Source organism: Lycium ferocissimum, chromosome 9, assembly GCF_029784015.1.
Source record: "Lycium ferocissimum isolate CSIRO_LF1 chromosome 9, AGI_CSIRO_Lferr_CH_V1, whole genome shotgun sequence".
In the NCBI taxonomy this organism is placed as follows: domain Eukaryota; kingdom Viridiplantae; phylum Streptophyta; class Magnoliopsida; order Solanales; family Solanaceae; genus Lycium; species Lycium ferocissimum.
The window spans coordinates 61504371-61512884 of NC_081350.1; positions in this window are offsets into that span (position 1 = coordinate 61504371).

Genomic DNA, 8514 nt, shown 5'->3' on the forward strand with positions numbered 1-8514 from the left:
GTATGCGGAGGAGGAAAAGTTTACTTTACAAAAGAACAAAGTATCTTTGTTAGAGACAACTTTCATTTTCATAAGTAAAATAAAAAAATACACAAGTATTAAGAATTAGACAAGTATGCCGGAGAGGCGAAGTTTACATTAGAAAAGAACAAAGTATCTTTGTTAGAGGCAAACTTTCATTTTTATGAGCAAAACAAAAATTTACGCAAGTGTTAAGAACTAGAAAAGTATGCGGAGGAGATGCGTGAGGTTTACTTTACAAAAGAACAAAGTATGCTATTAAAGGCAACTTTCATTTTCATAAGTAAAATAAAAAAAAAAATACACAAGTGTTAAGAATTAGACAAGTATCTTGGGAGGAGGCGAAGTTTACATTAGAAAAGAACAAAGTATCTTTAAGGAGGCAAACTTTCATTTTTATGAGCAAAACAAAAATTTACGCAAGTGTTAAGAACTAGAAAAATATGCCGGAGGAGGCAGAAGTTTACTTTACAAAAGAACAAAGTATGCTGTTAGAGGCAACTTTCATTTTCATAAGTAAAATCACAAGTGTTAAGAATTAGACAAGTATGCCGGAGGAGGCAGAAGTTTACATTAGAAAAGAACAAAGTATCTTTGTTAGAGGCAAACTTTCATTTTTATGAGCAAAACAAAAATTTACGCAAGTGTTAAGAACTAGAAAAGTATGCCGGAGGAGGCAGAAGTTCACTTTACAAAAGAACAAAGTATGCTGTTAGAGGCAACTTTCATTTTCATAAGCAAAATAAAAAAATACACAAGTGTTAAGAATTAGACAAGTCTGCCGGAGGGGGCAGAAGTTCACTTTACAAAATTACAAAGTATGCCGTGAGAGGCAAACTTTCATTTTTCATAACCAAAACAAAATATTATTAACAAAACAACACCAATAACACATAAGATTGCATAAAAATCAAAATTATTAACAAGACAATACCAAAAAATCAAGACACACATAAATTAACTTAATTCATGAAGTTATGTCGGAACAAGCATAACTTTATGCGGAACCATAACTTCGCTTTCAAAAATCATAAACTCTCACGGACCGGCATATGTTGCCTCGACAAAAACATTCTTCAAAAAATCGAGATTATTAAACAAAAACGGCGAAACAACATAAAAAGTCAAGCACGAGCAAAACTTCAAAGATTCAACAAAGAGAAAACCAAAACGCATATCAAAATCGGCTAAAATATATTACGACATTCATAATACGATATTCAAAAAATCAAAATATATACATGGGGAACGAAACTAAAGTTGAAAAAATCGTAGAGACACTATAACAAAACACTATAATTTTAAATAAAAAAGGATCAATTAAATATAAAAAATGACGAAGACAAAGATATCAATTCAACAAACAAAAATTTAACATAAAAACAAATATTGAAACGAGCAAAAGATCCAAATTCGTACCTAAGTTTTAGAACAGATGAGATAGACACAAAAAAGAGGAGGAAAGAAGCAAAAAAAAAGAAAAGAAAAGAGCAAATGACGAAATAGAAAGAGTTTTAATGGGATAAGGGTAATTTCGTCAAAAAACTTTCATTAAACAAAAAAGGGCAAAAATTAAAGAAGACATAAATGAGGGGCAAAATATAAAGACCAGCCCAAAAGAAGGGCACTCCGTGCAAAAAAATGTGTGATCATTTGCACTTTTGCCTCTCTTTTGTGCTGGTCTTTAATTTTTGTTGCTCATAACAAATACTTCTCTAACCCAATTTATTAGATTCACTTTTCTTTTTAGTTGATCTAAAAAAAAATTATATATTTTCTTATTTAATAATAATTTAATTTTAAATTTTACCTTTTATGCTTAACGAGATGGTTTATAACCATACAAATATTTTTTACTTGTTTTAAATCACAAGATTGAAAAATCTTCCTCCATTCCTTAAATTCCGCCCAATCAAATTATGTCACATAAATTGGAACAGAGGGAGTAATTATTTTGCGGGACAATAACTGCATCATAATAGCACGCCCTTAAAGATCGTATACCTCAATAGGCATAAGTTCAATTTTGAAGGACAAAAACTAAAAGCCAGCCATTTGAAAGGCAAACCGTACAATTTCTTCTACTTTTAGTACAGCTATGTGATGGTGTGTCAGTACAATGCTTGTTCACTTTTAAAATACAGAAATAATTTTTTATTTTATTTTTTGGTTGCAAAGATAATTTATATTAATACTAGAAGTTCATTACATCGATGATACTAGAATTGCCCATACTGGCTAGAATACCACAAGTACTTAGAGGGACTTTTTTTTGTATTACATTGTCTTCTTCTATCTTCTACTAGATACGGCAGAACTCCTTCGAGTGGATTGGTCAAAAAAACAAGTTGATTGTCTGCTGTATTTGATACTCCTTCCCTTGCCAGTGTATGAGCAAGCTTGTTACCGCCACGAAAACTATGACGGACCTGAGGATTCCCCAGTTCCTTCATCCAGCATCTGCAAGAAGAGATGATTGTGTTATATTGAGCATTAGAATTGTCAAACAGTAATTGAATTACCTCAGAGGAATCAGTTTCAATCTCCAAAGGATAAAGATTGTCCTCTTTCGTAAGTTTAAGCCCCTGTAGTAAAGCAAGTAGTTCCATATATGTATGGTTGAGGCCTTGACATTTCTGCAAGAAACCTTTAACCCAGTGACCCTCATCATCCCGTATTACTCCCCCAATGCCTCCAGTGTTTGAGGATTTGTAGAAAGAACCGTCGATGTTTAATTTGAAGGTGCTTTGGTCAGTAGGGTGCCATTTAATGGGTATAGAAAGAGTACGAGGCATATTATGAGAGAAAAGTTTACTAGAATAACTGAATTCTAGAACCCTAGCCTCTATGTGCGCATGAGGAATGGCCCTGGTGGTGTGATGAAAAATATTGTGGTTTTGGTGTAACGACCTGTTTGGTCGTTATTGAAAGAAATCCTCCAGAAATCCCGTTCAAAAGTGAAGCTTCGCATTATAAAAGGCTAGGCTTATTAAAAAGTTCCGCGTAAAATTAGAATCAGCGTCAAATTCGTGAAAGCCAAAATTGTGGGCCCAGGGTCAAGACCCTTCGCCGCGGTGGTCTATGTGGGAAGCCCACCGCTGCAAAGAAAGGAGCTAGGCCAGACTGATATAAATGCCTTATTTCGGGATTTTGTGCCACTTTTCTCCAAAACCTTATTCTAAGCCGACTTTTGTGAGGTTTCTTGTATAGAGAACCCGAGAACTTCACCAAGGTAAGCCTCCAAACATCGTTATTGTTCACAATTCGTAAAAGAAATTCTTCCCGTAGATAAACTTGTTCCTCAAAGTTAGCATGTATGATTGTTATGTAACCCTTGTCCTCGTGTTCATAAAATTTCTAGAGTTCTCGGTCAAAGCTGTGGTTCAGCAACGCGGTAGGAGAAAGTTGCACGCACGTTCGTGATAGCTGCTGGGCTTAAAGTAGGTTATGGTTTACTCGAGTTAGACTTTGACTAGAAAAACGTATATATGATGTAGAATTGATAGGAGAAAGCATGATTAGGTCTTCGGACAAGAAGTTCGATTGGAGATACGATAGGTTGACATTGTTAGCATTAAAAAGGGCTTATTGTTCTAAGAAAGATATTAGTGCTGCATGTGTAATCATGGAAGGTCTAGAAGGGTTGGGCTTGATGTGGTTATAAATTGGTCTTAGTATAGGTTGGATTAAGCCTGTCAAGTGGGCCGGGCTGGGCCATATAAATGCGGGTCACATGGGGCCGGCCCGGGCCATAGTTAGTGGGCCGAGTTGGGGGAGGGAAAGGGGTGTCCGGCCCAGCCCCCTACCCGGGTAGGGGTACATAGTGGGCTAAGTGGGCCTGACCGGGTTTTAGTTAGTGGGCTGGGCTGGATTTTAATTATTTTTTTTAAAAAAAAATCTAATACTAAAATTTATTAAGTTTGATACTTTAAAACTAGTTGTTGTCAACTTTATTTTAACCATCAAGTTCCTTAAATTATACTTTGGCCCCATTTTCAATCTATAAATACCATTCATTCTTCTCCATATTGTCTCACAATTCTCTACTCTCCTCTTTCCCTAAATTTCCTACTCATCTAAATCTCTCTCTCTCTCTCTCTCTCTCTTCCAACTTCCAAGTTCAAATTTCAAAATTTAAATTTAATGGATAATGATAATCCTCCACCTCCTCCTCCAAATCCAAGATCAATTTCAAGTCCGGTGTGGTTGCATTTTGAGCGAGTAGATGAGGAAAATGTTAAATGTCAACATTGTGGTCAAATATATCTCCATAAATCCAAACCGGTTTTTGGGGGTACCGGTCCATTACGTAGGCACTTGGACAAAAGGCACAAAATTGAACTTTGAAGTTTATCTCTTCTTTAAATTTCTTCATCGATGCTAGCGTTTTGAACTTTTCATTTGTAATAAGTTGACCGTTCAAGTTTGTATGTTTTAAATTTGCAATGTTATCAATTTAAGTTTGAAGTTTTATTTTAAATTACTTGTGTAGTCTTGTATCACATTCTCAACTTTTTATAATTTTTAGCACTTAAATAGCCATTGGGAGTCTTTATTCCTACAACATATTCAAGATATATACAAATATACCATTAACATATACAAGATATACACAAACATACCACTTAAATATTTATTTTTTTAAAAAAAAATTAATTCGAAGTGGGTCGAGCCCCCGGTGGTCCAGAACCCGACTGTTGGTGGGCCGGGCTACCGGGCTAAATGGCATGTTCGGCCCAGCCCCATAATTTTTTTCACTAGCCCAGCCCACCACCCTCTTACCGGGCTGGGGGGTCGGGTCGGTTATGGGCCGGTCCCTTGACAGGCTTAGGTTGGATTACGATATGTTAGGCGGCGCGTACTTTACTATATAAGTTCCATTGTGGGTATGACTGGTTAATATTAAGTTCTAGTATGACTTGTGATAATTCGATTGGTACATCACTGATTCTGGCATTATTTCGTGTTTATGATTTAATTATGTCTGATTAAGACATTATGGATAATAGCTTGTAATGGAAATTACTGTAGTATATTGTGATGGATAATACTGATAATAATTGAAGATGGAACATATACATCTACGTAAGGCACATTTGACAGGGGGTGATGATGTGGCCTTCTTGTGAATTGGGGGTCCGAGGTTCGTTCCAGAACGAGTGGTACGTGAACACCATAGGTCCCCTGCAGGTCATGGCTATCTGGGGAAAACATTACCATTTAGCATGTGCGTACATGGTTGGTGAGAGACTACATTTATTTCATTGTACTTCCGTAATTATCTCCTTTTTCTATATGTGTGTGTGTTGTGTGTGTGTGTGTGTATATATGTGTGTATATATATATATATATATATATATATATATATATATATATATATATATATATATATAGTTTAACGGTGTTCGCAAGTCATATGGCATCGTAGTGAGGTATGATTCACTTTTGAGATTTGAAGAATTGGATCCTTTCGTAGTAAAGTAATTGTGGCTTCTAATGCATTTAACGTTTACATCAGGAAAAGCTAAGAATGGAATACTTAAATTGGGTGTTCCGTTGTTCATGGGTTGTGGTAATTGTTATAAGGAATAAACTATAAGTAGATAGCAACTGAGGGCTATCTAGAATCATATTCTCATTGTGCATGAGAGTCTGCGAAATAGACAAGGCCGTTAGGTTATGTTATGCCTTAGCATGCGATTATGTACGTGATAGTAATAGAGAGGCTTCGAGTAATTTCATGATGCATTGTTATTTAGTGGAAATAGCTAATAAGTGTAATCGCTAATTCACATATATGTTGATTCTATTTAATTTTATATTATATTGTCTGAACTAATCTTAGTCGGCCCATGATGCTTATCAGTATGTGTGGTGTACTGATACTACTCTTGCTACATTCCTTCAGGAGTGTAGATGCGTTTCAGGTAATTGCTTGGAGGGTTCTTTATGTTGCAGCGGTAGATATCCTCCAGCAGCTTTTGTGTATCTCCTTCAGACGTGTCGTGTCATCATTTTATTTTCAGCCTATTCCTTGTATCATAGAAGCTCTTGTACATTTCTAGACTAGATCCCGGGAAATGGGAAGTTTTCTCTTGATTTTAACAAAAGGATTATGGAATTTTCTACCTATTACTTATGTTTGTAGTTTCATGTTTGTAAAGACGAGTTTTCAATAATGGGTTGGTTGGTAAGGGTTCACCTACTAGGTGATAATACAGTAGGTGCCAGCGGGACCCGTAATTCGGGTCGTGATAGTTCGTATCAAAGCCTAGATACCAGTCTCACATTGTACAAGAGCTGTGTCTAGTAGTGTCACGACCCAACCGGAGGGCCATGACGGGCACCCGGAGCTAACCTACCGAGCACCTCAAAACGTACATCTCATAATCATATCTGAGTAGGCCATAAAGCTAACTCATAAATGTCATAATCTACTAGGGACACAAGCCCAAAACTGTATATGTATAAATATCATCAAACTGATCTCAAGTACACAAGCCGACAAGGCTCTCAAAATATGATGATACAACAAAGTATAGACTAAGATGATCATAGAACCTCTAACCGTACATATCTGTCTACGAGCCTCTACAGGAGTGCATAACATAATAAGGACGGGACAGGACCCCGCCTTGTCCATATATATATATACAGAAAAGAACAATACCAGCTGAACTGTAGCTCCAAAACAAATGGAGCGCTCCTGTAATATCGCTGATGAAGCAGCCTGTCACGACCCAAGCCGATGAGTCATGACGAGTGCCTGACCCCTAATGACCAGGCACCCCTACACTTGCTTAACTATCACATAACAACAGGGTGGCCCATATCTGACTCATATCCAACTGTATATATATATGCAAAATACCGAAATAATAGTGCAAGCCGACCAGGCTACTATATATACTATACACAAAAGGAATGAGAGTCGACAAGGCTACATCATGTACCAACTACATACAACTGTCTACAGACCTCTAATGGAACAGAAAGCTGTAGAAAGGACGGGACAGGGCCCCGTCATACCCATATATACATGTGTACATCTCAAAAAGGCATACCAAAATGAACTGCAACTCCGAACCAAGTGGAGTGCGCTGACTATGGCTGAATGGAGGTCCTACTGAGCGCGGACGATCGTCCGGTCTACACAGCGTACTGCGAGCATGAACCGAGCCCCCCGAGCAACGGGGAGTCATTATGAATAATGTACCGAGTATGTAAGGCATAAGAACAATATATGTACATAAGAATCATGGTTAAGATCTGAAATCATAAATTGAAATGGCTAACTACATGTACTTGTATGAACTAGTATTTGCCTGTATCTGCATAAATCTGTATAACTGACAATGCCACTGTGGGCGCATAATATGCATGCTCATGCCTATCAATGAAGGTCATAATATAACTGATAGTGCTGTGGAACGTACAACCCGATTCATATATAATATAAACTAGTAGTGCCGAGGAACGTACGGCCCAATCCATAACATAAGCTGAGGCCACATATTCTGAATGTAATCAACAATTATCTCGCACGCTCAGACATAAGCTGAGGCCACATGTTATATAGCACGCTCAGACATAAGCTGAGGCCACATATTGTGTAGCACGCTCAGACATAAGCTGAGGCCACTTATCCTTAATATAACCCATAATTATCTAGCACGCTCAGTCACGTCATGAAATCATCTAAAACCTTAGACTTTGGAAATCTCTAGGATTGGAGTCATCATAAGAATCTTCAGAAATTATAGACTTCTGACATTTCTAGGAGTAAAATATTATGAATGTCATATATGGAATCAAAACATAAGAATCATGCGTCTTCTAGTCACGGATCACTGTGCATATGAATATGGATGCAATGCATAAATGAAATGAATACATAGAACTCTCGGAGTGACAAGTGGTCGTCTCCGATGAACATTCTTTGAGCTAACATCATCAATATAAGAAACCTCAAGACCCATGAACAGAAGGAACAATCATAGACTGAAGTACTCCTAGTGCTTCTAAGAGTAGAGTAATATGGAAGCTCGTTTACTTGCTTGTTCGTTCATTTTATAAGATCATGCCAAAAATGAAGGAAAGGTTAGCCTTAACATACCTTGGAATCTACCTAATGTCCGATGCATACTTCCCGAGCTTGTAACACTACAACCAAGACAACATGAATTACAATTAGGCCATATACATCCCTTACTAACCCATTCCAAGTATGCATGAAACTTAACGAAATTCGAGCAGAATTTCCCTTATAATTATCACTCCTATCCAACTCCCAAATGGTGCACAACACACAAAACATCATCAACAACAACAGTAACAATATACAACAACATAAACAAGTAGAAATCTCTCCAAAAATCCAATCGAAACAGTCTTCAAGGCAACCACATCAACAAGCTAGTCTAGGTCTTTCATATCATGTTTTCCTTCACTTCAAACTAAGGGATTCCTCCACAAAAAACTTATGTCAATACT